General features: G+C 38.6%; 1 protein-coding gene across 2 annotated transcripts in view; it reads right to left on the bottom strand.

Annotated features, from left to right (window-relative positions):
• Positions 1-27929, bottom strand: part of LOC308177031 (uncharacterized protein) — a 263641-nt gene that overhangs the window by 126161 nt on the left and 109551 nt on the right. The gene's annotated exons all lie outside the window — the stretch shown is intronic.

Here is a 27929-nt window from a genome sequence, read left to right as displayed (position 1 = left end):
CCTGCTGGGAGGTATTTGCTGCAAAGTAAGAGGTAGACAGGCTCTTTCTTTCTGGTTCCAGTATGTTCCACGTTGACTTTATGAGCTTTTTCAAAAAAGCACAGAAATCTTGGTGGGCCACAAGAAGAAATCATACAGTAGCTGAACACTGAGAGGCTGATAGCTGTAAGGAGCAGGACAAAAGTCCTAAATGAGTGACAAATAAGCACTAAGAATCAGTTGAAGGTTCTAAAATGTCAGGATGCTGAAAACTAAATGGATTACAGAGCCCATCAGTTTTGATAAATAGCTCTCTTGAAATAAAGCAGTAATACCCCATTGGATAAAGCACCAGTTGCTCTTCAGCTGAGCAAACAGGTCAAGCACATGTCCAGGCAAATATCTGTTCTTCAGCATTAAAGAGAGAGTTGCAACTCCATTTCTTCTGTCAGTTTGCTTTTGGATCTACTCTGACTCAGGTCGTACTTGTGGGGATTTAAATACGACATATCAGAGCTGGAAGGGCTGTTCACCTATGTCTCAATAATGTGGGTACACCTCAGTCAAAACCAGGCTATTGATAGGAGTCATTCCTGATGGATGTTTACCCCTTACACAAAGAACACAGTCCTGATGTCATTAATAAAGCAAATATACTAGTTCATTAAAAATACAAATCCAGAGAAGGACACTATTATGAGTAAGCACTCTTGATCTATTTATCCTCCCAAAATGACACATTTCTAATCCTTTTACAGGTGTCTATCTGTCTAGGGTTTCAATGACACCCCATCTACAGTAGGTAAGATTTAGAAGAGCACACAGTATTTTGTATTCATAGCTTGCCTTTCATCCTGAGATACTTTAATACCTTAAATTAAATTATAAATTAGAGAAAGATTATTTATTCTACCCCTGTAGTCAACCAGATTATTTATTCTACCCCTGTAGTCAACCCTGTTCTATGGTGGGATGAACTAACAGTGATTTCAGACCACAGCACACCAGGTTTGCAAAAATAAAAATTAAAATCAAAATAAATCCTGAAGTGACTGCTAACCTAAATGCATATTAATATCAACATCCATGGTTTGTGTATATAGTTTTCCATCAGGTCTGACTAAGGAAGTCCAAAATCATTTCTCATAGTCTGCTAAATGTCAGTTAGTAGCAGGCTTTTTGTTTATTTATTTGTCTTTTTTATGAAGAAAGACTTTTGCCTACCTGAGCTAGACCCAGAACTGTCAACAGCTCCACAGTTCCTGTAAAAACCACTGAGATGTTCAGATCTTGAGACGGATTTGAAATTAATATTTGAAAACATCTGGTCAAGCAAAACATAGTGAAATTTGACGAAACATAACTGGCAGGAAACAGAGGTATAATTAATTCAATTTTAATGTACACACAGAGGCATGACTAGGAAAACCAAGAACTTAATTTCTCAGTTTCAAACTTTCTGCCACTCTGTAAGAGTAACTACAACTACTGCTGTCTGAAAACGCTTTGAGCAAAAGCCTTAACATTCCAAATGATCCTGCAAATCTCATTTCTGTATGCTTTTTAAGTTGTTTAGTTCTGAATCAGCAGTCTAAAAGTGTGTTTAAACACTGCAGGTAACCATTTCCCATGGAACAAATAGGGAGGAAATCAGGTTATAGCGAGGGCGCCCAGCAGGACTCTTCTACTGTCTACTCAGTGTCAATGTAAACTGATTCCTTTAAGAAAGACACTCAGGGAGAAGTGAACAGATTGTGGGAAACATGTTCTGCATGCAAGAAAGAGCAAAGGGATGGAATGCAGGATACTATGAGATACTTATGCATAGGAAGAAAAAAAAAAAAGAAAGAATCAGACAGGATAGCAACAGAATAACAATATTTCAGGAGATGGGAGCTCTACAAACTAGGTTGACTTGCAGCAGCACAAAGCAGGTAATAGCTGAGCATTCTCTTGCTTCCGTGCTCAGTTAGTAATTCTCTCATGTAAAGTAACTGCCACACTGCAAGTTTCTGACGGTTTCTCTATAATTGTTCAGGTCAATAAAAGTACTATTTTTGCCATCTATTCAGCTATCAACTAAATAAGAAACATACTACTGAAAATTATAAATGTTTGTGTATTAATCTGAAACAAAAAACACTTTTGGACTGGCCAAAAAAATTGCTTGTGACAGCTGAAAAAATGAGAAAAGTCTGCTGTAATAAGCACAGAAAAATACCTAGAAAGAAGCTAAGTAGGCATAAGTCCTAAATGTAGGTAGCCCAATAAATCTCTGCATGTAACCTGCACGAAGCTATATGCTGGTTATCAGGAACAGCATCTCCCCAGGTACAATCTTAATAACACATCGTGTCACACTATACAAAAAGTGTGAGAGCAATCAAAGGAGAATGCAATTGGAGATGTGCTTCTCTGATGCAATATCAAGCTGTTTAAACAGGATTTTAATGGTTCTAACAACGATCTAGCAAAACAGAACACATTTAGACTATCAAAAAAGTGAGACTATGTTAGTGATTAATAAAAGATATCATTATTTTTGACACCAAGTTTTATTATTTTGCACCTCTGTACTATAGACTCATTAAAGGAGCTACAAAAGGGATGCACAGCCAACAGAAATAACCCATCAGAAATGCTCATGCAGCAAACCAACCTACCTGGATACTACAACAGTGCCTGGAAGAGAGGGCTCTGCACATGCAAGGACCAAGACTCCAATGCTACCATAATCTACCTGTACCAGTGAACTGAGATGAGCCTAAGGGTAAAGGAAAAATAATCAACTCTTCTCTGATTTCAAATACACTTGATTATTGTGGGTTTGAAATTTCAACTCTTGATGCATTTTATTTTTAGTAGAGAGAGCACAATTAAAGAAGATAGGCTGAAAAAATCTATTGGGAAAAACATAGTAAAAATGGAGCAGGGAAACAAAAGGTACTGGCAAACAGAAAAGGCATTGTATATAAATAAAATACATAAAACACAGAACAATGCATTTATGACATAAATGACCTGGGCCAGTTGAGGACTCTGAATTTCCTTTTTCCCTTCCTGCATATGCACAAGAAAAAATACTTTTAAACTGATTAATCCTTGAAACAAACACACAGCTTCCATGATAGGCAAAACTCTAGTCAAAGAAGTTCTTGAACCTTAAAACAGATGACCTCTCCTTGTCCGTTTTAAATAATCAGTACGCCTGTGGCAAGGTCTGGGCTTTTGTTTATCTTACATCTAAATCTGCTGCTTCCTTTCTAAAACCTCTACAAACAGCAACAGCATAAAGCCAAATAGTGGTTTGAGCACTGCACTGTGATACGTGGTATATAGAGACAATGAAACCTGATTTTAGAATGCAACAGAGTGAAAGCTATGATTTTGCTAGTTTGAAGCTTTTACTTTAGGAAAGAAGGAAGAGGACCATGACAAGTCATCACTGGACAGAATTCTGAGATCCTGCCACCCAATTCACAAATTCAAATATGTCAAAGAATTATGAGTAGTACAACATAAAATAAAAAGGGAGCGCACTAGATAGTCAATAATGGAAGGTAGCTGCATAAATACCACTCTAATTACAGATTCCCATTAAGTCACACAAATAATAGAGGGTATGTATGCTGCTGTGACTACAGAATGTGAAAAGCAATGAGTAAGTACAGAAAATACTACTAGCCTTGATATAATACAAATCATAGATTTCAAAATTGGAAAGTTTCAGAATTAATAAAATGAGAGTAAAAAGGCTCTCTTCATTGCTAAAAAAGTAGCCAACAAAGTTAGGATGTGAATGAAACACTGGAATGGCTAGTAATTACAGAAGCTTACAGGTAACAAACGTGATGCTCAATCACAAAAAGCCATCAGCAGAAGCAGCTCCAATATTGTAATTGCAGGAAAAGGTAATTGTGGAAGTGGTACATATAATAAAATAACCCCTAAATCGTGGTAAACAGGACATCAGAAAGATTCTGTAAACTGTAGTACAAAAGAGGGAGTAATAAAGAATAATTTCAGACACCAAAATGTATCAGCTGTTAAGAAAGAATGATAAGGGAGTAGGAGGGATTTTACAGCGGGCTTGACAGAGGTTTGTATTTTTTGATTTTTAAGACCAAGCTAATTAGACACTAAATTGTCATCTAGAACAAAGGTTAAGCATCGGCTGTTAAGAAAGAGTAGGGCACTCAAGGTGAATCTATCAGGTCTGCAAGTTGCAATAAAAGATAAAAAAAGGATGATAGAAGACTGGCTTAAAATTTTAGGAACAGAAAGAGAATATGAAGTGAAAATTTCTACTATGTTCTTGTTATTGATGGAAACTAATAGTACCCATATCATTCACATAGTATATCTTCTTAATGCACTTTTTAAAACATAACATGGTTCAGTAGCTGACTCTTGATGGAAATATTTTCAAATATATTCCATAATTAGAATAACATCCACATGAGTCAGAAGGATTTTATTTTGTAAAGTGCAGTTGGTTTGCTTTCCTGTTTATTATGACATGATTCCTAGAAATATGATTTCAACTAAATATTCATGATTGTGCAGATTAGGACCACTGGAGTCTCACTTCCAAAGCAGAAGGGTAAATGGATCCTACATAGAAGAGAATTATTCTGGGTAACACTCAATTCCATACATAATAATCATTTCTTTCTAAATCATTTGCACCAGTAAATTACTACTCTTCTGAAATGGAATTTGACATCTTTTTTGCAGTCATAAGTGAAGGCATATTAGTTGGGAGAGACTCAGTGGAAGCTCAGCACTGAGCTGAAACCAAACACTGACTGAAACAGTTCTCTGCTTTGTGAGATCACCCAAACAATTTGCCCCAGCTACAGATCATGCTTTGGTCAGTGTCATTTTGTGAGGAGTGTCTTCATCATTTTCTGCACTAAATGCTTTAGGGTATACTCGGGCTCTTTCCTGATATCCAGAGGAGGGCTGTCTTACTGTTACTTTTACATCTTTCACTCAGATACTATGGTATTTGATGGATTTATACTAAGTGTATTTATTAGAAATGTCTGCATTTCTAAAACCCCATAAAGATTTTCAAAATATCATATTAAAATAAATGTATCGACAAGCTCAGTGAGATTGCCTCTATATTTTAAAAACTGTTTCAACATTTTTTCTAAGGCGTCATTGTACTAGGTATAACAAATATATATAAACAACTCATTTTATCTCAACATATATTGGTCATTAAAATTCAACATAACTTTACTCTGACAGCCTAAATGGACTTAAGTAGTTCTTTTCTTGATATGTTGCAAGGTGAAACATATCTGCTGCAAAAATTACAGACATTAAATTTCTCACTAAATATATATAATCTTTTATTTTTTTTCCCTAGGAATATTTAAAAATATTAAAGATTTCTTTTTAAGTGTCAGTTGCATTTTACAGCATCATAGGAAAATCCAGGCTGGAAAGGATCTCAGGATGTGACTAGTTCAAAATCCTACTCAAAGGAGGGGTGGCTATGAGTTCAGTCCAGATTACTCAGCACTTAACTTACTCATGCCTTGAAAGCCTCTCTAGATGGAGACTACAAACACCTCTGAGCAGCCTGTTTCACCACTGGGACAGTTAAATGTGGAAAAAGATTTTCCTTATATCTAGTCAGAGCCATTGTCTCTCATCTTCCCACCACTCACCACTGTGAAGAGACCTCCAGGTGTTGGAAGGCTGCTGTTAGAGCCCCCCCAGACCTTCCCTTTTGCAGGCTCAGCAAGCCCACTGCTCTCAGTCCTTCTGCACAGTGCATGTGCTCCTGCCCCTTGACCAGCCTGACAGCCCTCTCATGAGTAAGGGTAATCAATGTTTTTCTTGTTCTGGGTGTCTGTAGGGGTAGGGAACAAAGCCAGACACAGTGATCTTGATGTGCTCTAGAGTAAGAGGTGGGTAATTGCTTTCCTCAGGGAACCAGCCATGCTCCTGTTCTTACAACCCAGGTTGCTGCTGGCCACCTGTGCTGCCAGGATATTCTGCAGGCTCATGTTCAGCTTTGCTGCCAGACAGGACCCCCAGCTGATTTTCAGCAGAGCTGCTCCCCAGCTGGCTGGTGCCCAGCTTGGATCACTGCAACGTTTTTTTCCCCACCCCGTGCAAGTCTTTGCATTGGTCCTTGATGGATTTCATGAGGGGCCCATCAGCCCATTCCTCCAGCCTCTCCAGGTATCTCTGAATGGCAGTGTTTATTGACTGGTCCCCAAAATTGGTGCCACTGAAAACTTGATGAGAGGATGTTCGCATTAGCTACAGAGGGTTAAATTGCATATTTGACAGAACAAATAAAATGGCTATGACCTTAACTAGGTGATTCCACATATGGAATTTAAATTGGAACGACTAATAGTTAGTTTCAGCTGGATACATATAAAGAAGATGAGAAGAAAGACTCTAAAAAAGAACACTGTGCTAAAATGCTGCCTGTAAAATGAGGGGCAGATCCCAAGTTCAATAGCTCATTCTCCTGCTGATGCTGTTCTAATTTAATCCAGAGTACTGCACCCACATAGATCTCAGGTAACAGTATCATAATATCTGTAGCAGTGTGCAAAAGCTTTATAAATTGGGTAAAAGCAAGTGAAAATAGAAACCTAAAGAAAAGAGTTAAATATTTTCCTGTGAAAGCATTAGCAACCACATTATGATTACAAAACATAAAGTATACACAGTAATACTCCAGTAACTATCAAGTATACTGTGATACTCCAGTGCAACATTTCTGAAGCAACAAACTTGATGGAACCTGGAAAATGACTAGATATATAAAATATCAAGCTGCAAAGTCAATCAAGTGACAGGTAAATTAAAGCACAACAAAACAAGGACACTGATTTGATTCAAAATTCTATATCTGCAGCAAGAATTATATAAATAAATTGGCAGGCAGGCAGAGAATTCATATAGAAAATAACAAAAACAACAAAGAATTATGGAATTGTGAGTTATTACAATTCTCTGAGACATTTTTTTGATCTTCTTCAAACTATTTATATTATGGAAAACTTGGATACAAGCACCAGAACACTGACTACGCATAGCTATTAACTATTGGGTTGTGCAATCTTTGGAGACTGTAGACTGTAATGCAATTAACAGCAGACACGCTGATTTCAAGCCATGTTAGCTGGTTCGTGGTTCCACGGGTTACAGCTGACCTGCCTGGACAGCTCCCTGACCCCTTGATATCCTTTTTCCTAAAGAATTCGTAAACAGGCATACAGCAGGGTGGTGATATGACCAATTTAATTTGATGGCTCACAAGCTGTTCTCAACAACTCTCTTTCCTACAAACATGGTCAGAACAAGCAGTCATTACAGGAACCCTCATATGAGCCAATGTCTAGGTAATGCCATTGCACTGTCATTACACTTGGGGAAAGGGCTCTGTACCAAATCATTCCACCTGCTTTAGCAAGAAAGCCTGGAAGACCTAACAGGAGTCTTGGCTTAACAGCTAGTGTCATGTTTGTTAGCTGACACCTGAAAACAAAAGGAAAAAAGGGGGAAAAAAAAAGAAAAAAGAAAAAGAAAAAAGGTTCAGAATCTGCAAGACCAAAATTACTACCAATGTAATACTGCTGATAAAAGTATGTGAAGAAACTTTCTTCTACAGGAGTGACCAGACACATAAAAATGACCAAGTCAGTGGTTGAAATTAATCTCATCCTCAACTGATACAAAATAATATGGCATTTATTCCCAGTCCAAGGTGTGCAAGCTGAAAACATCTTCATTACAAGTGGCTTAACCTACAAGGTATAATCTTACACTGCAATAAACTAGGAATTTACTCATGGTCAATTACCCCATATCAGCAAAAGAGGGGAGGGTGAAATTCCTAGCTAAGCATCAGCAATTCCTTCAATAGCTGAAGCTCTGCTGCTTGTTTTAGTCCAAACATCATTTAATTATCATTACAGAACAGAGCATGTGGCAGTTACTTACCAAAATTTCTAACTTAATTCTCTGCAGTCCTAAAACGCCAGGTATAAACCAAGAGAGAATTTGACTTCTGAAAGGTACTATATATGCAACTCTCTGCCCAGGATCCTAACGATTTTTGAGAGCTTCTGTGAGGAATGACTTGAATAAAAGTATGAGGAATTTGGCACCTTGAAGAAACAAGCCTACTTTAAAAGGTAAATTCTGTGTGCCTTGCATACGCAGAACTCCCTCAGACAGGTTTCAAACGAGCCCTGCTGTTAGTGCATTCACACTGCTCTATTCACAGTAAGGAAAAAAGAAATGTAAACATGAAAGATCTTTAGAAAGCATACTTCCTTAGAGATTTTTTTTCCTCTTTATATTTTATCCTCTTGTTCCATTTCCACTAAGCTTGTTTTTTTGTTTTCTTTGCTGAAAGAAATTTAAGGCTGATTGCTTCAAAGAATGCCAATAATCACATATCACTATCCACAATATCTTATAAGAAGCCCTAGTGTATGTGACTATATTACCTTTGCCAACATTTAAGGTCAGAATAGCATGAAACTGCTGCTTCTCATGTCACAGAGGTTAGTTCTCTTGTGACTTTGTATGAAACAGCTAGTAAAAAGTAACTATTATCTGAATCCAAATACACAAAATAATCTTAAGTGGCTAGCATTTTACTGATAGTCTGTGAGATTCAATTGTGTAATTTACTGAATACAGCCACTAATGACAAGATACACTGGAACTGTGTAAGTAGTTCTTTTCAGAGCCATGTCTACAAATTGACTGAAAATTGCAAGCACAGTAGAGGGGGAGAGGGGTAAACAACCCCCCCTCCCCCAAAAAACGGTAGTGGTTTTGAAAAGCCAGTTCAGAACAATTCTCCACCCAGCTGAACTGACTTCCACTCTTCCCTTCAAATGCTTACGTGCAAATATACCAGGGCACGTTCCAGAGAAATAACAGGTCCAGCTCCAGATAGAACAGTAAAAAACACAGAAAGTGGTATTTGTGTGCTGTACATCAGTGTTAATATGTGAGATCAAGACTACAGGACAAAATACAGTAAATATAGATAGAGCAGCAGCATACGTGGAGAGGCCCAGTCCTTTACTCCCCTCAAAGACTCCAGAATACAGATATTATTTACACCAGTTTGCAGTAGAAAATAACATTTTATTTTATTTTTTATTTTTTTTTTGCTGGTAGTGGTGATAATTTCCTTCCCAGCAAGCAAAGCATGAACATTTACTCAAAGATGAATAGAACTTAACAATTAGAGTTACTAATGCCTTGTGAGAAACAAATCAAACATAAAACAAGCAGGTGTAATTTACATGAAGGACTAAACTGAACTGTCTTATCAAGACATTGTACCTCAAAGTCGTGCAGAAGGTGGACTAACAAGAAATTTGTACATGGGGCTTGATTCACTGTTGCCATGGATGTAACCTGATCCCTGTATCAGTGAAAAATTGCCATAAGACAAAAGATTTATGCTGGTTCTGCTCAGACCTATGTAAACACGAATAGTGATAAAACACAGCCAGATCTGACCATTCACTAATATCAAATCCAAAACAGGATGACAGGATGCCCAGATCACCACTGTCTTTCAAGGCCTTGCCAGATGACCACAGATTCAAAGACTTTAGTCTTAGAAGTTTGTCTGTTTTTTCCAGCTGCTTCACCTGCTCTAATAGGGATACTACCTCGTCTTCAAGATTTTGCTTTTCTTGTGTCCTTAGACATCAGCCACACCAATATTACTATGGGCAAGCGACAACCAAAGCACACAATATATCCCAATTTAACTTTCTTCCCCTTTACTGTGTATCTGATTAAAACCAAACCAAACCAAAAGGGCCTCAAGAGAACCTCTTCCACTTGAAGAATCCTCTCAGCAAGTTACAAAGCTACAACTGTCATGACAGAGGCAGCTGTTAGGAACTGAAAGCAGGTAACAAAAGGTTGCAAGATCTTCCTGCCAGTTAATCTTAGCTACACACCATTTGCAACTCTACTGCAACGTACCAAATCAAAGCAAGATGCATGTGTTTTACAAGCCTTTTACAGCAGGCAGGTAGTCACCAATTATACTAAGCCAGCGCTTATATCAAATCCTTTCTGTCAGCTAGGTTTATACTACCGTTGATTCTGATCCAAAGCAGTTATTTTAAGAGTATTTAAAGGTAGGTAGCAAGCACTGTTACTTATGTATTTGCCTTGCAACTTGTTGCTTCAAAATGCTAGAGCACACTAGGGGCAGAATAAGGAAGAAAGATGAATGCTGCTGAGTAATGAGGCCTGCATAGCCCAGGAATCCCTCTTTTGGCATTTCCTTAAGGTGCCAAGCCTATGGGGCTTTGCCGAATCGATCCCTGCAGAACACTTTCAACTGCCGATCTCCTTGGGGGTCGCACACAGCCCAGTACACAGCAGCAGTGACACCACTTAACACCACTTCCATTACTGCCTTTAGACACCAAATTCTGTTTCACAACAAAGTTAAAAGAACAACAAAAATGGTGCCACAGCTGTCAAAGATCTAAATCTCAACTTCGCCAATTTAAACATTCAGAGCTAGAGTTGCCTGTAAATGCTGCTAACACATTCCAGTTCCACTTTCAAGTAAAATCTGATGCTGACTATTGTTTGGGACAAAGACCATCAGTCTTTCATCCTCACCTTTAAAGCACTCCCACAGTGTGGAATAGGACCTTGATTTACCTCATTCCAGTGTAAAAAGTTGATCACAAAAATCACAGCAGTCTTGATTACCTGCCTCTTATTAGGGGGAGATTTTAAATAAGGTGTTTAATTTATGACATTTCTTGGTGGAAGGTAAATTATAGAAAATATCGAGCACAATTATTAGCTTGCAAAGCGTATACAAATATTCCTCCATATTAACTTAGTCATGACTATTTGAGAAAGCAAACTGTTAAACTTCTACATCTGATAATGCACGGGAAATATTTTAAATTCACTTTCCATGAGCTCATTTGAATTGAGTTGTTCAAATATTATTCAAGTTAGACTCATCTTATTGGCAACAGAAACAATGCCATGTGACTTATTATTTTAGATTTCTGCATCTAATCAGTGCAGCTGTAAAAGTGAATATTGAACTAACAATTGATAATTAATTCATGACAAATGGTGCTGAATGAATCCACAGAGAAAACAAATGTGAACACTCACTCTTCTGGCAAGTGAACACTCACTCTTCCAACCAACAGCTGAAAGGGCCAAAATCTGCCTAATAAATTTCAACCTATACATTCAGCTCTAAGTTTCAGATGAATATTGCCAAAGTAGAATTTCATTTTGACATTTAATTCTCAGCAGTTTTGTCTGCAAAACTGTTTTGCCGGTTCCAGCACACACATCTCATGAGATCTTTAAAACATGGGGTATCTGATGCTACACAAAGGGCAATTTTTTTTTTTTTTCCACTTACTACATCAGCTTTGATTAACATTTCAGGATATTCCTCCTCCCTGTCTCAACAGCACAATTTAATACTACTTTACATGTATGTGCTAAGCTGTCTTGCTGAAACATACTCCTTCTACCTGCCACTGTTATGTTGAAGATGGCAGCCACCCCTAAACACTCTGCCCTGCCCCTCTAAGTTATTTTGCTGTCAATTTGCAAGTTGAAATTAAATTACTATTTTAAATGTTTATGCTAACCTAAGTTATTTTACTGAAATCAATTGGAAAACAATGTCACAAACAGTAGAGAAGATAAATCAGAGGGGACAGTTCGCTCCACCTACACAGTAGTGATACAAAGCTGAGGGCTGACACAGGCTGCTATCTTCTTTAGCTAGAAAAGCTGCATTTTGGGGAAGAAGTTGAAGTGGACCCTTAATGTTATAGCTATAACACTTATTTTGGTATAAGATGGCCCATTTCTACATAGGTCACATTTATTCCGGATTAAGAGCATCCACATGGGAAATTATACACAGGATTGTAGCAGTAAAGCTGCACAGATACAACTATACTGGTAAACTGCTTCATCTAGACAAGCTGTACATTTTTCCTTCCATATATAATTCCCCTAAAATCAATGTATTATCAATTTTGCTTCAAGGGAGAAGAAACTAGAATAATTTGCAATTGAAGAGAATATCTAAGATAAAACACTACCAGCATGGCACACTTTGCCAAAAAGGAGGTGTCTAGGGAACTTTTCCTCCAAAGTAGTTCTGAAACAGCACATTTTACTGCTACAATGCAGAGAGAGCTTGGGGAATAAAAAAGAGGTGAACACACAGTTGTACACACAGACACAAAAAGATATCTGGAATCCATCATTCTCCTCCTAATTGACAGCTAGTTAAAGCCAAACGCTCTCTGATCCAGTTACATTTGTAGTTTTTGGATGTCTTTATTGGCATAAGACCTACAAACACCAGCCGGTCATAATTAGAAGCATGTGAACTGGATGAAATTCAGTTTGCCATTAACTTTCAGACACTTGCATTCAGCTAGCATAATGGCTTAGTGACTTAATCATGTATCCCACAGCATGGAGCCGTGGAATTACATCCTTTCTTACACCGGCAAGGCATTCTACACTAAAGGCGATGCAAGTGTCTGGGCTTTAGTCTGGCCTCAAGGAAAAAGCAAATGAAAGACAGTGGAACTTTCTCAAAGCTATGCTAGTAAAGTATAAAATCCTTAACTGGAAGATTGTTGGAATCTGTACCTCAGATACCAATAAGCATTTATCTCAGAGGGTGTACACGACTTAGGCTGCACTGGCAGCAGAGATGCCAAGCCACAAGATCACGAGAGAGAACAGAGCGATTGGCCCACCCTGTTGGCTCAGTCTAATAGGTAACATGAGTCTCTTTACAGTGCTCATCATCACAGAAACCATCACTCCCTGTCAACTCAGACTGCAACAAAGAGCAGTATTTCCCTTGAGCCTGTTATTTTCCTGGTGTATCACCCACGTGGACAAAAGCTATTTACCCATCCTCTGCCTCCCCCTGTTCTGAGAGCCTAAAACTCCTGCATTTTGCGGAAAACAGGCTCCTGTACTAGAGGACAAAAGGAGGAAATCTCCAGTGTATAAAAGCTTTGTACTCTTACAAATTACAGCAGCTAACTTTGTTGGGCTTTAAAAAAAATACAAACAACAACAAAAAACTCGACAAGTTGAGCAGAGAATTCCTAACTTAATCCACTTTTCATAAGAAAAAAAAAGTTTCAAAATGAGCTGCACTTCAAGGATCCTAGACACAGACAGTATCCCATTGCTATGGCATCTTCACACTCCCCTGCCAATGGCACGTCTGTAGTGTCGACCACAGTGTTCAAATAACTGATGCACAGCTGACCCTCGCAGATTCTATCCTTGAGTTTATACATGAGCTCTTGGGAGCATTTTAATTCAAACAGTCTTATTTCCTTTCAGAAATGAAAAAGTGAAACATAATACAACTGCAGCTAAGTTGGCTGCACTCATCAAAGCCACCTACCATTTGTTCTGAATAGAATGGTCTTCAAACCAAATCTTGCTGTCATGTACATGTTCTGAAAAAGCTTTACTGAAATTGTAAAATGAGGGTATTGGTGCAAAACTCGCAAGGAAGTTTGAAACTGTTGCTCACTTAGGCTAGAATTGCACAGGCATATCTGGAAGGAAGAATCTGACCCTTAAAAAGACATAGTCCCTTTAAAAGACATTTCAGTATTAGCAACCAGCGTTTCCCTAACTGTTGCAAATCAAGAAATTACTCTGCCTCTGTATGTCTCCCTGGAAAGTGCAAACTCACAAGCATAGACAGACACAATTCTCTTGCTGAGTAAAAAATTAATTATTACTCATTACTTGTTTAACATTAATTTTTATGCTAATTGTTATTGCTGAGTTAAAAATATTATTCTTATTACTCCAACTTGATAAAGCTGAAAACAAGCCACCCAAACTTCAGAAATGGAATTTCACAACTTTAACAAGTTAAAATACTTGGGGAGGGGGGTGAAAGAGACAGACAGACATTCCAGAATATGACTATTTCTCCCAAGTAGGATTACCATTGTGCTCAGACTATCGTAAGAGTCTTACTGACTTCAGCAGGAGGATAACTACACAAACATTGACTGCTTCTGAAAAGTCAATGCTATTTATTTACAGGGTTTACTGCACTGGGTACCTAGGAGATTTGCACATGAAGGAAGCAGCATCTGCCTACTTTTCTGTACTGTACTGGAAGAAAATACCTGAGTTCAGTCCGGTAAAATAGGAAATAAGGGGGAGGAAACCAAATGCGACACAAACCAAAACCAGTGACCTGGAAAGCCAGAGGCTGGCTAAGGGATAAAAGTGTAGTGATGTTCTCAATACACAAGGTATTGCTGTGTGCAGCTGCAGCTAAGTCAGCAACCAGACTTGTGCAACTGCAGTGGGTCTGTAGAGTGAGACAGCTGGTGATGTGCACTACATGCTTTTTGAACCTGATCAAGTAGACTGAGCACCCACTTGCAGCTGGAATACTTAGAGCATATTTCTGGAGCCTTCTCACACACGTGGGGCTCAGCCCTCTCCAAGGACAAATAACATTTTCTCTCCCAGCCATATGCTAGGGGCTTATCTGCCACCAGGTTCCAGGAAGCTGCCTACAGGAACTGGGGTAGTTACCAATAACCGTTTGTGTGTAGATTTGGAAAAATACGTAAGTAATATATCTACTCATAGAAGACCAATCAAGCGACATGAAGGAAGAGTATTTTATACAAGTACACAATCATTTCAGGTAAAAGTTTATACCATATTAAGTTTAGTGAACGTTAACAGATTACAAAGAGGCACAGACGAGTGAATGCTGTAGGGAGCCAGATAGATACGAGCAGCAATGTAATATAAACTACTGTTTCCTGACCTCAAGAACTAACTGTATTTGCTAGTAGCAATGTTAGGTTATAATCCTCCATAAACTGGTGGAGAGGGACACATTTTATATTCTGCCTGTCTGATCCACAATGATAGACTATGTAGTCTGCTTTCTATGAGAAACAAGAACCTATTATGATGAAAGTTAACTGATCCCACCACTGTACTTAGGAAAAAAAAAAACATACTTTAAAATAGCACAGAAGCAACCAAGACAAATCACATACCATCTAATGAGCAGGGCACTGGCATGTTCCTGGAGATCTGAATTCTTTTCTTGATTAAACAGTAGGAGTGGACTGTTTTGCAAATATTTAATTTTCAAGCTTCTAATTACAGTGGCTGAGTTTTCTCTCCTGAGAAAACAGGTGTTGACACAAGATCTGACAGATCCTAGCAACTGGCATTTGCTGGTCCCTTTCTCAGTTTTACAGACACACCAAAAAAAAAAAAAAGCCCAATCTAACCTAAGGGACAATTATTTGGGCTGTGTATCTGGAATTTTTCTTATCTGTGTTTAGATGTTGAGTTGTTCATAATCTGCTCAGTTCTTCCAAGGACAGAAGTTTCAGCAAGCCCGATTCTAGATTAGCATTCCAGCTGAGAAAAACTTTACACATGGGTCAGTTAATAGGAAGCAATTAAATACATTTATAATTGAATCTTTTTAGTACGGGGATTTCATCTTCCTGTCTTCCCTGGGCACATCAAATGTGGAAATAAAATGCATAAAAGAAAACAAAGTGACTATTTGCTGTACAACAACAATAAAAACCCACAACACTTCTAAAAATATGCAGCTTCAACTTCAGATTTTAACTACAAATGTGAGTAAAGTCAAATTTACAGTTAAGAGTACATCCCCAATCATTTGCATGTTCCAATATTGCTAAAAAATTAATGCATTTGATGGAAGCAGAATAACTAGGAAAAATGCTACCTATCACACATTGTTTTGCTGTACTGCCTACATATAGCTAATTGCAGATACCCTGCCTTCACTCTGAAAATCTCTTGCTTTTGTGGGTTTTATTCATTGTCCTTAATGTTATTTAAATGCAGGGCTTTGTCTGAATTACCATTTTATTGTAGTATTAAACTTGTGTTGAGACACATTAATAGCCCTGTGTTATCACATGTCAGTCAGTTCAGTCAATAATATATGTAACCTCTATATTTAGTTTATTTCTGTGTCATGCCCCCCCAATATTATTTGCTTATTCACTGGAGCTGTTGTAGTCTATCAGCCAAATACATGCATTTTTGGTTTGAGTACTAATTTGGAAACACATAGTTCTTACCAACTGTGCTAGCCTATTGTTTATACCCCTAACGAGATGTGTTTTAGAAGTGCATTTTTGGTACAAAGCACTAAACACTCTAGAGGCTGCCCACTGTATATACACAGTAAAACTATCCTTTGTTCATGCTTCTGCTGCAATAACACAAAACCAGCTACGTGTTTTATACTACTAAAACACTCAACAGCTGAACCTGCCTTGCCTCAATTTTCCTCTGATCTTGAAATGTTATTATGTATTGTCCCTCCACCCCCTCATTAGATCAAGACAACTCTATTAATATAATCTAGATGCTTTGATATCCTCAAATGAAAGATGATAGTTCTTGACATCAAAGTATCACGTCTGCATCACACAACTCAATTTTAAACAGAGATAACCTATCCAGCAAGTGCACACAGGAACTGAAAGCTGACCAGCTCAGATGGAGGCTGTGCTGTCACAGCCATATAACTTGAGTGATCTGAGCTCACATCCCTGTAGATATTTCTTGAAACTAGCTATTTCAGAGCTATCTGAAAGAGTTCAAAATGGCACCAAGCAACATGACATATGTATTAAAGTTTTTTTTATCTCGTTCAAACCTATTCTTTTTTATATTTAATTACTTGCTATGTAAATAAGAAATCAGTTCAATGTCTGTTAGTGTATTTTTTACTTCCATATCACTCAAAGGCATGACAAATTCAGACATGAATTCAGTCAGAAGGGACTTCTGAAAATGTCTGCTGTGACCTGGTGTAACATGGAATCCAAAATACAAGCGCATAGAAGTTAATATATTTACAACAGGGATGGATCCAGATGATTCTGCCTGAACTGCACAAAATGCACCCATTTTTACAGCTGTCAAGTGATATAAGTGATGCGCAGTTATTTAGGTCCCTATGGTGATTAGCAGTGGTGATCTTCTTGGGTTTCACAGAACGTGTCTTCACAGCACCACGTGTTTTCTTTACACTTCTATGCATTTCAGGTTGTTAAATTCTGCCAAACCCACCATCTTCAATAATGCAGAATACTTTGGTTCTAGGTCTCGGAAGTCAGAAAGTGACCAGTGATAGGACCTGCAGGAATGGTGTCAAGCTGCAGCAGGAGAGGTTCAGGCTGGATATCAGGAAGAGCTTCTTCACTGAGAGGGTTGTCGCGCACTGGAACAGGCTCCCCAGGGAAGTAGTCATTGCACCAAGCCTGTCGGAGTTTAAGAAGCGTTTGGACTGTGCACTTACTCACATGGTCTGAATTTCTGGGTTGACCTGTGTGGTGCCAGGAGTTGGACTAGATGATCCCTGTGGGTCCCTTCCAACTTGGGATATGCTATGATTCTATACCCACTAAGATCTTCACAATAGAGAAAGGAGACACCAAGGCCTGTGCATATGAAGTAGCCATGGTCCCAAGAGATGGGCTATGCCCATGGTGCAGAAAAAGACAAAAATCCGCACAAGGTCAAACAATCAGACAACTGTGGAAAAAAATGTATTTCAATACAAGTCTGGCAGTTTGTCTGCACTAACCGTGTAAATTTGCTAGAATATAGAGAGTCTGTTCAGGTACATGGTTGCTACGCCCAGGCACTGGTCCACCTTCTCAGAATTCCATCTCCAGCTCTTTTTCTTATCTACTTCCACAGAAAAGTGATGTGACTTCTCTGATAAACTGAATATAAACTTCCTCTTCAATCCCAGGAACATTTCTGACTCATTTAAAAACTCTGCTCAGTATTTGTGTCCCTTGAAGCTCTGAACAAGGCACAAAATTCTAGTGACCATGCTGTCCCCAGAAGCAAGATACTTTCCCACTTACGCTTAAAACACCTTTCTCCATTTACCTAAAAGATCATGTTTCCTTTCAGCCACAACACTGTATTGAGAGCTCACGTTTAGAGGCCTTCTTATGGCAGCCCCATGAACGTGGCCTGAGTACTTACTTTCAAAAACTTCAAGTCGCTGAAGTCTACGCTCATTGTTCCCAAGCAAGTGACCTTGCATTCATTTTATTAAAGAGAATCCTTTGCAATTGTGATCAACTGACTAACTTACTTGGATAACTCAATAAAAGTAACCTGTCTGCTCTTTTGTTGCTACTCCACCAATGCTTGCAAAGCTTGTACATTCTGCAAAAAAATTACACTTAAAACAATTAAAATCATTTATAATCACATTAAAAGTTAGACCACAACTCAGTCTTCCTTACTCACCCTACAAAAAGAGCATTGCTTACTGATATCTCTTCCTTCTTTACTATCTTTTGAGATCTACCAACCAATCAATTTTTAAAAGACACCCAGCTAAATCCAAGCTTTCAAATCAAAATGTCATGCAGTATTAAGTTCTGAAGAAGTTCAAGCATACAGTGTCAGTTAATTTGCCTTTATCAACCTGCCCATAATCCACTTAAAAAAAAGAGAGAGAGACTAAGTGTCTATTTGACAAATTATGCATTTCCAAATAACTCTATTAGCATTAACTGTGTTAGAATTAATTAAAATTTTAGCTGCCATCTCTTGCTGATGAATCAAGTGTTTTGTTATTTTATATAGAATCAATATCAGGCCAATTTGCCTATAGCTTCCAGGTCATTCTTTTTTACAACTTGTAAACAGGAAACAATATCTAACGTTCATCAAATTCTGTGATATTTCCTTGATTTCCAACATTCTTTTAACTACTGACTCAGACAGCTACTCATTTATTTATTTATTTATTTATTTTTAATAAGCATTCCTGGATAAGGAATTTGTCATATTTTTACCACATTTTCCTCTGTTACATGACAAGCCTTCTATTTCAGCTACACCCACAATATATAGGATAGGTACCTCCACACATTTCATGCCAAAGAGTTATCAGATGTACCAGGTGAACACCTCACTCTTTTGTGTTTTCGTTGTTTATGATGTTTCAACAATCACTTTTATTTCAAACCATACCATTTAAACGAGGCCTAGCTAGCTATTTCATTACTTTCTAGCAATGAGTATTATCTTGTGATATCCCACCAAGTCCTACAGTGAACAAAATACCACAAAGCTTAATTCGATTTTGTAGTTAGAAGGCAGCCCACAACTAGATTTCTGCTTCAATGGAATCCCCTTTCTAAAGGAGGGAAGTATATTGCCTTTAAAGCTATTTGAGTATCTGGGGCCTTCCAGGATCATCTCGGTTTACCTGTGAGAAAGTCAAGTCTGTGACAGGCAGGAGTGAACAGATAATCAATAGCAAAGCAGACTCTGCTCAGAGAGGGAGGGAGAGAGGGTATTTACCTTGGTAACAGACTGAAGGAGAAAGTCTACTGGTATCTATTGACAGAGAAGAGCAAAAGGATTACACCTTTACTAATGTGGTAATAATGAGTTTATATAAACAAAGGAAATGCAAACTTTTCAGACACGTGAAACAACTAAATCTAGGAATATTTTAGAACTGACACAGATAATACAACAGGATAAGAGTCCCCTTTGTTACCAAGCTCTACACCACTTATAAATGCAAAAACGGCTTCATACTGTAAGGAGAAAACAAAAAGCTCTTGCTCTCCAGAGAGGACATTCATGTTCTGGCACACATCTGAAATGAAAGAACCTCGCAGTCACCTTGACAGACAACTTCTGCCTCTCAAGTTCATACCACCATCCCCTTTTCTAAGGAATCTCTCTGCAGAGCAGGAAAAATATCTGAGTTTTGCAGGTTGGTTTCTCTGGGAGAAGAAAGTTAATGGCACAGAGGCTGCTAATGCTCTTCTACACAAAAATCCCCCAAACAATCCCATCTTCTAGGATTTTCAACTCTCAGTCAGCTCTCATTTCTCAAGGAGCAACTCCAGACCCAGAACAGAGCTTAATTTGAGTTGGGGCAAACACTCTTTTGCCTAACTCCCTTTATCCAGGTTCTTGCATAGCCAGAAGTTAATGGATTCTTTCTAGCAGGACTGAAAATTTACCAGCACACCAATAAGAAGAAACTAGAAAGCTCTGTGCAGAAGCACTGCTTGGCAACATTCCCTGTATCACAGGTATGAATCTGTCAGTATTTTGCTACACCACTTCTCAGACAAGCTCTTTGTATCACAGGGCAGCGCTCTTCCATCATTATTCTGTGTAGAGGAGAGGGTTTAACAGCTGAAGTTAATGATATTTAAACAAAACAAAAATATAAAGTTTCAACAAAATCCAGACTCTAAATTTCAAAATTAAATAACCTAAATTAAGCTATTTTTCTTCATGGAAATTAGAATCTGAGAGAAATTCTATCAATACATTCCACTGCTCAAAAAGGGAAATGTTCCTGAACCCACAATACACAAATCCTGAATTTCAGCCAGCTTCAGTAAACAGTTTATCAACACTCATTACTCACAGTCAGTGTACCACTGCACACAGCCCTAACATATGCTGCCTGACACCCAGCCTGCCTGGAAAACGAGCGACTGCACTGATGATCTGGTTACTTAAGCCTGAGAGCTAAGAGACATAAAGGAGACAAATCTGTAATTATAGCCCAGTTACTATGCAAATACTTAAGCACACTATCTTGGTAAGAAATCTAGGTCTTCCCTCTCAGAACAATTTCATTATTAGAAACGATTATTGCCTTTATTCTACCACTGCAATATTTCATTCATCTCATACAGCACAGATAAGGAGCAAACAAGAACAAACAGCTTTCACCTCTGCAGTCCTTACTGGCAGCATCAAAAACACAACCCTGAAAGGACCAGACATTAGAAATACCCAGGGATTTTAAATCTGTGGTTAGCAGAAAGTCTGAATAATAAGTCACACCTCATATCTTAAGACTGCAGATATTTTTAACAAGTTCATGAGCCTTTATGCAGCTGAACCCGCACGGGTCAGACACACACCACGATTCCTCATGTCATGCAGGTGGTGAGTCTGTAATGGATCATTAACATGGGGTCCTGGCTGTGAACAGTTTTTTAAGCATGTTTTCTTCTGCTGGTATTTTTGACTGGGCTTGTGCCACAGAACTAAGACAGGAATTCACGGAGCACTGCCTATTAGCAAGGCGGGTACTGTACAAAGGCTGCTTGTGGTCCTGGCCCCAGTAAGCACGGCAGTAGGGAGCGGGGAGGCAGATGCACCAGGAAAGCACTGATACAGACTTTGCTGTTCGATGGGATTATTGCTGACAGTCACCAAGAATGACACTGGATGTGCTAGGACGAATGCTATGCGGACACAACTGGGGTAAGCATACTGTATTGGATAAGCACATCAGACCGAGCTATGCATAGCATGGTTTTATCTGTACTGTAGGCAAGCTGCTTTAAAGCAGCTTGGCTGAAATATAATTCAGAAAGGAGAAAAATCCACAGGCAAAGACTTGCCATTGAAAGTGTCCTGCACCTTAGCCACAACTTCATTATCTCACATTCACTGGACTACTTCAAAAAATCCGATGTTATTCACAGCCACAGAGTTTTCACAGAATCAGCAGACGAAAAGAAAAAGATGCTTAAAAAAAACACTCTGCTCAAGGAAGTGAAAAAGCGAGATGTCCTGAGTACTTCATCTAGTCCCTCATGTTTATTACGGGCAAAATAATTTCTCTCTCCTCACATAAACGGAGCAGGTACTGTATCTCTCCCCAGAGCACCAGAAGCCACAAGGGCAGGCTAGATTAAGCCTACAGGACTGATGCAACCTTGTGTGAGGCATTACTTCATGAAGCAGTGAGTTAGCAACATGTGTTTTGAAAAATATTTTGTGTGCATCTTCTCTCATGAAAACAAAAGCAGTAATTGTGGGGAGATCTGTTCTGATTTTTTTCTGTGCTGCTGCTACCTTCTGCTTAGATGTAAGCACTGTGTCAGGCAATTCACAAATGACACCTCATCCTGCAAATGAATGTTGGAGTTATACATTAAAGATCACCAGGATATTTGCAGAAAGGATAATAGAGATCTGGACAAAGCATACATAATAGTATCTGATACATGGAAACAGATGTGTTTGTGGAAGCCAGATATATTCACTGTAATTTTTTTGCATTTTCCTGCTTGCTATCTTTTCTCATTTGAAGGACATATCTGTATTAGTTTCCAAACAGTGAGCCTATTGTTCCACATGTTCTACAGCTCCTGAATCACACTAATTTGTATTACTACATTTTTAATTTAATGATTGATATGTTGGCTTTGCAAACTGACTGTCAGAATAATTCATATAGTATTAAAAAACCCAAGCGTACAGTAGTTTTATTAATGCACCCTTAAAGAATAATGAAACCTTCAGCCTCACTCTAATGAATTCTGGTGAAACACTTATGAATGATACTATTCATATGTGCCTGTCCCTCAGGTGGGGAGGAGAGTGAGGGAAGGGAAAGAGAAAGGAACAAAAAAAGCAAAGAATTCTAGTGATAAAATGGAAACATTTTCTAAAATAACCTTCCAATATTAAGTCCCAGTAGGAGAAATGGTAGCATCAGACATCCACTTATTTATTACATGGCACCACAGAATTATGAAAGATTGTTTCTTGTTTTATTTCACTTAAAACCCCAGGCACAGCTGTTCCAGATTCTCTAACAGTACTGAGGCAAGATCTATATACCTAAGGTCAAGTCCTGAAGCCCTAAATCAGGTTTTCAATGGGTATTTTGCTTCAGGGGCAAATACTGTTCTCAGCCCATATTTATGGCTCTCGAGACTCATCAGCATACTATGAACATGATTCATGTGAGTACAGGAAGGTTTGAAGCCCTGTGTATGAAAAAAGTACACATGATGCACGTGTAGGATTTGTTTTCAGATGGCCTAGCTACGTATGACCACCAGAAGGAAGCAATGAGATTACCTACCAGCCAGCGTGAGGCTCCATTTCATATTTCTGCCCAAGGACACTACTTCTGATATTGCACTGCAAAATGTCAGTATATTGGGATTCCCTCAAAATCTGTTGTTTAATAACTTTCATTAGGACCAAGACAGAGTTACAAGGCACATACCTAGATTCCTACCTGCTGTTAACATGTCAGGAAGTATTATGCAGAAAGGGGAACGTGTTTATAGTGTCCAAGCTAGTTGAAGGGCAGACTTGATCAATAAAGTTACAAGAATAGATGGATGAGAATACCCCTTCTGAGAATACTTTGCTTCTGGCAACCAGTATAGGACTTCAGAATAAAATAAAAACTCCATAAGAGACACTTAAAATGAGGAGTGTTGTGCTTTAAAACAAACAAAACAAACAAACAAACAAAAAATAAACCAACAAACAGAAATAACAACCATACAACACAACTGAGTCAAACCAAATAAAACAAAAAACCTACACTAAGTTAAACTGTACTAGTAGATCTTTAAATCTTGTTTAAAGATGCTAGGATAGAAAGGACTTTATTCGTCCTGTAGATTTCAGATGGACCAGCTTTGTGCAAGGTGTCTAAGCCCCATCCTGTTCATGACTGAAGAAGTGCTGAGTGCAAGGGAGGAGCACAGCTACAAATCCAAAGCTTTGGAACAAAAGTCTCTTCTCTTTTTTCTTCCTCTCAGGAGGAATAAGAGACACAGCATCACCGCCCTCAGAAGACAGGGAAGCACAATATAAGAATGAGGAACTGGACTCGTTATCTATCACATCCTAATCTCAGAAACTCACTTCTTCCATGACCTTCATATTTCTGAGATGGACAGCGCATAAAGACCCAAAAATGAAAATGGCCTGAATATTGTTGGTGCTTCTGCCTAGAAAAATCTCCAAGCTGATAATGAAGCTGATAATGCTGCAATGGAGCAGTAATCAAGCTGAAGAAGCTCTGAAGAAATGTCCAAGCCAGAAATGACAGACAACTGAGTTGACTGGCTGTGCAGGGAGGATAAGATTCCCCCCACCCAGGTTATGCTCTACAAGTATGGTGGACATACTGTGTTTTAAATTTTATTATGTTTATGCTCCTCATATATTCAATATTCTGCCTCTTTCTTGTTGACAAGAAGGGACCTCTGCAAGCCTGAAGTCTACAAAGGACAAGACAACAAAGATAAACATCTCTCTCTCAGGAATATCCTGAGGTGAGATGAACCTTCCAAATCCGGCCCTAACTCTGATCTTTTTCTTCCCCCAAAATAGTCTGGACGGTGCAGTATTCAAGGGTTACGCTGCAGGCCTGAGCCATCCAGCACAATGGGTAGCTGACTGACTTCTTATGCAGTTTTCTCTGGTGCCTGCAGTGTACGTGCCAGTGCCCTAATCAGTACAGGCCGTGCCACCAGAGAGGAGAATCTGACCATTCGACTTTGCCAGAGTTTATACAGTTATTCGAGTAACACCAGCATAAAATTACCAAGATGCTCCATATATTTGAAATATGAGGGAAAGTTAATTCTAACAAAGCTATAAATAGAAGAAGGGGTAAATCACAGAGTTTATTTGCTGGCCAACAGTCTAGTTCAGGCATGTTGTTGAGAGGGATGGAAAACTGGAGTGCTTTCATACTTTGGCAGACGGATGGCAGCACCCACTGCTTGGGTGAAAACATCTTTGGTTTCATTCATCAGCTGTATGTATATCTATGGTAAGAACAACAACTGGAAACAGAATTTCCTGTTATGCAGAAATGTTGTTGGCTGGCTCTAGTCACTATATCCTAGCTTCTGACTAATATGCTGTAATGATGCCAGGCTGGTTGTTTCACTTTCCTCCTTTGTAACAGGCACAAAACTTAAGCATCAAAATCTCAGGGGTATCTTACAACTTAATTACATACTACGTGTAAAGAACAGAATTAAGGAAATACCAAATGATTGTCCCTTGAGAAATTCCAACATTTCAGTAGTTGACTACTTTTCACCACTGTTCTGAGACATAGTATTTACAAATATTAAATTTTCAATATTTTAGGCAAAGCAGTGGTGCATTCTTGAAGCAAAATACTTTGTTCTGACTCAGTTCAGTATTAAACTGCCTTTCCCTCTGCAGCACGTTGCTTTGCAGGAATTGTTCATTGGGCTTCTTGATGTCCATAATCTTCATGAGACCAGCCCATTGCCTAGATTAACCCTCCTGAAATACTCCTTGCACCCAACACCTGGACCATACCGCACCCCTCTATAAAGCAACTCTGCTGCACCACAGGAGACACAGGCAGGAAGCACAGCTCCTGGCACAGTACAGTCACTGACTACAGCTCCTCAGAATCAGCATGCCAAAACAAAGAAACCTAAATATTTTATGACAGTTCATTTAACTGAAGTATTTCAGTTCAGGTCAAATCCAATGCAATTCAGACACAACAGGTTCGACAGCCAGATCTATTTCTGTTGTTATCCCTTCAAATCACTTACCTGTGAAAACTCCACCTCTCTCTCTACATTAATAACAGCGATGCAAACTCTAAACTGTCTCAATCCCTTAACGACACATAAACAGTGTTGTTTTCATTCTGCAACTCCTGATGACTGGGATAAAACCAAGTTGCAACCAAATTTGCATTTGCAAATAGTGTAAAATTGTTACTGATTCCAGCACTTGAACCTGAGACAGGAAAAGTGTTTTCAAAGAAATCAGGATAGAATAGAATAGATGGTGGGAGCACATTTCAACAGCAAACAAACTCAGTGTCACTGACTGAAGTCCATTAAAGTTTCCCCAAACATTAAGTAATTTTCAATGTTTCAGCTGCAGATGAGGAATAAGGGAAACATCTCAGAAAAAAAAAAAAAAAGGATTTAAAGGCTACTTAAAGCTTTACTAATTTTAGTGTCGGCCATGTACAAAGATGGCTCCTCACTTGGTTTTCTCTGCTTTTTTCCAGCTGGTAACACTATTCAGTTTCTCCCCTAGAGGAGCATCTACTACAATACCACCAGAGTGGTTTACTTGCAAAAACTATGAGCTATTTTTTTTTTTTTTTGGACTGCAGCATGACATAAAATTTTACAAGGAAGAACATATTTCTTAGCTCTTTAAGTGCAGATGAGTACACAAGAAACAGATGATGAATGCTGATATAAGGGTATGTCAGCCAAGGCTAAAGACTTGAAACGGGAACCAGATCCAGCGAAGTGTTGAGTTCCCTGTTATACTAATAGCACATTAGAATGCAGACCATTTTTGCAGAAATGTGAAGAAAAATCCTAGTGATTAGAAAAAAAGATTATTATCTGCACTGTCTTGGGGGTGGGGTGGGGTGAGGTTGGCTCAGGGTGTCTTGTAATTTTCCTGCCATACTCCATCAATATAAAAACACTTGGGTCATGCATGACACAGTACTGCCAGATAAGAGATGTGTTTACTGGATCTTACAAAATTCTTTTGACATGACTAGCAAGAATTATTCAAGACTGTAATCCTGATCTATAAGACAAAGCCCAGTGCAGTCAAAACAAAACAGCAACAAATCCCCATCTGCAATGAAGCTGACAAGCCAGCCAAAGCTAGTGGCTCGGAAGTCCCAGTACACAGTCCCTTGTATATGTGGTGGGAAGAGGATGATAGGAGGGCACAGAAAGCTGAAGGAGGTACCAGCCACTTCAATTATCTGGAAAGCATCTAATTAAGTGCACCAAATCAATGGCTGGAAGTCCTTTCCACATCTCATGTTTCTCTTTTGAATGCTGTGCAATAGATTCTATTTTAGTATAATAACACAACAAACTGTAATGCACTGATATTGTACAGAAACTTTAGAATGGAGCCGTGGCAGGCTACAGATACATATTTCTCAGACCTTGCTAAAGAATGTGATACATGCTGCCTACTCTAAAGAAAATCAAATATTTCTCACTTTTCTCCATCTCTCAAAGAGTATCTGCATCATGCCACAAAATGCCTAGCAGAAAAGAATTCCAAGCCAGTAAATAAATAATCAATAAATCAATCATTTTCTCTTTACAAAACATTAGCTGATACTGGTAAAAATAAAGTAAGCAGTCCAGCTTTTGACTTTCTGTATTTACTAGTTCAGCAACAGGAAAAGGCCCTAAAAGGGATGTTTAGACTTAACCATTAACAAGTACTAATTGTACAGCAGAACTCAAAATGTTTTTTAGAAACTCAATCTCATTTCTCCATGAGAGTATTTTTAGTACCAAACTTTCTTAATATATAAAAAAGAAACCTTTTCCTATGCTAGTAGCCCTATCATTTCCTGATTTCCTGAGACCACCTGAACAAAATCTGTTATTTATCCACAGCTTGGGTAGGCTGGTAGAAGCTCCCCCACTGATGAACCTAGCCCTGTTCATAAGGATATTATTTGAAGGTTAGCAATGAGTTTCTTCTTCATGCTCTGTGCAATTGCTTCTTTATCACTGTCAAATAGCATGAGCAATTTGCGGTTTTGTGGTACGGGCACTTTTCTATTAAAAGGAATTAGATGAACTACTTCCTGCACCTCAGGCTGAATAACTGTAAAATAATTGCACTTTCTATGAACATGGGGATGATTTAAAATAGTATTTTAGAGGTACCAAATTTTACTAACAGTCTGCAGTGTACTACTACATATGATGTTTCCTTCCTCATCCAAAACAAGCACATATTGGCTTCATCTAGGTAGAAATTAGCAATTCCATACATTTAATTGAATCGTGCTAAAAAGCGGTACATATTGTCATTTGCTGTTCGTTGATATCAGTTTTACGTTGTAAATTTGTAACATAAAAGGAAGGAGATTCTGGCTATTCTGGTAAATGCACAGTACTTTGGGTTTACAAAACAACCACCCCTACCCCTGGCCTTTCAGAAAGTGCTCAGTTTGAACCCAAGGACACTTAATACCCCATCAGAACTCTGCT

This window comes from Anser brachyrhynchus (genome assembly GCF_964034855.1).
Source record: "Anser brachyrhynchus genome assembly, chromosome: 13".
Classification (NCBI taxonomy): Eukaryota; Metazoa; Chordata; class Aves; order Anseriformes; family Anatidae; genus Anser; species Anser brachyrhynchus.
The sequence above is the reverse complement of the archived record's forward strand: the minus strand, read 5'-3'. Positions and strand labels throughout refer to the sequence as shown.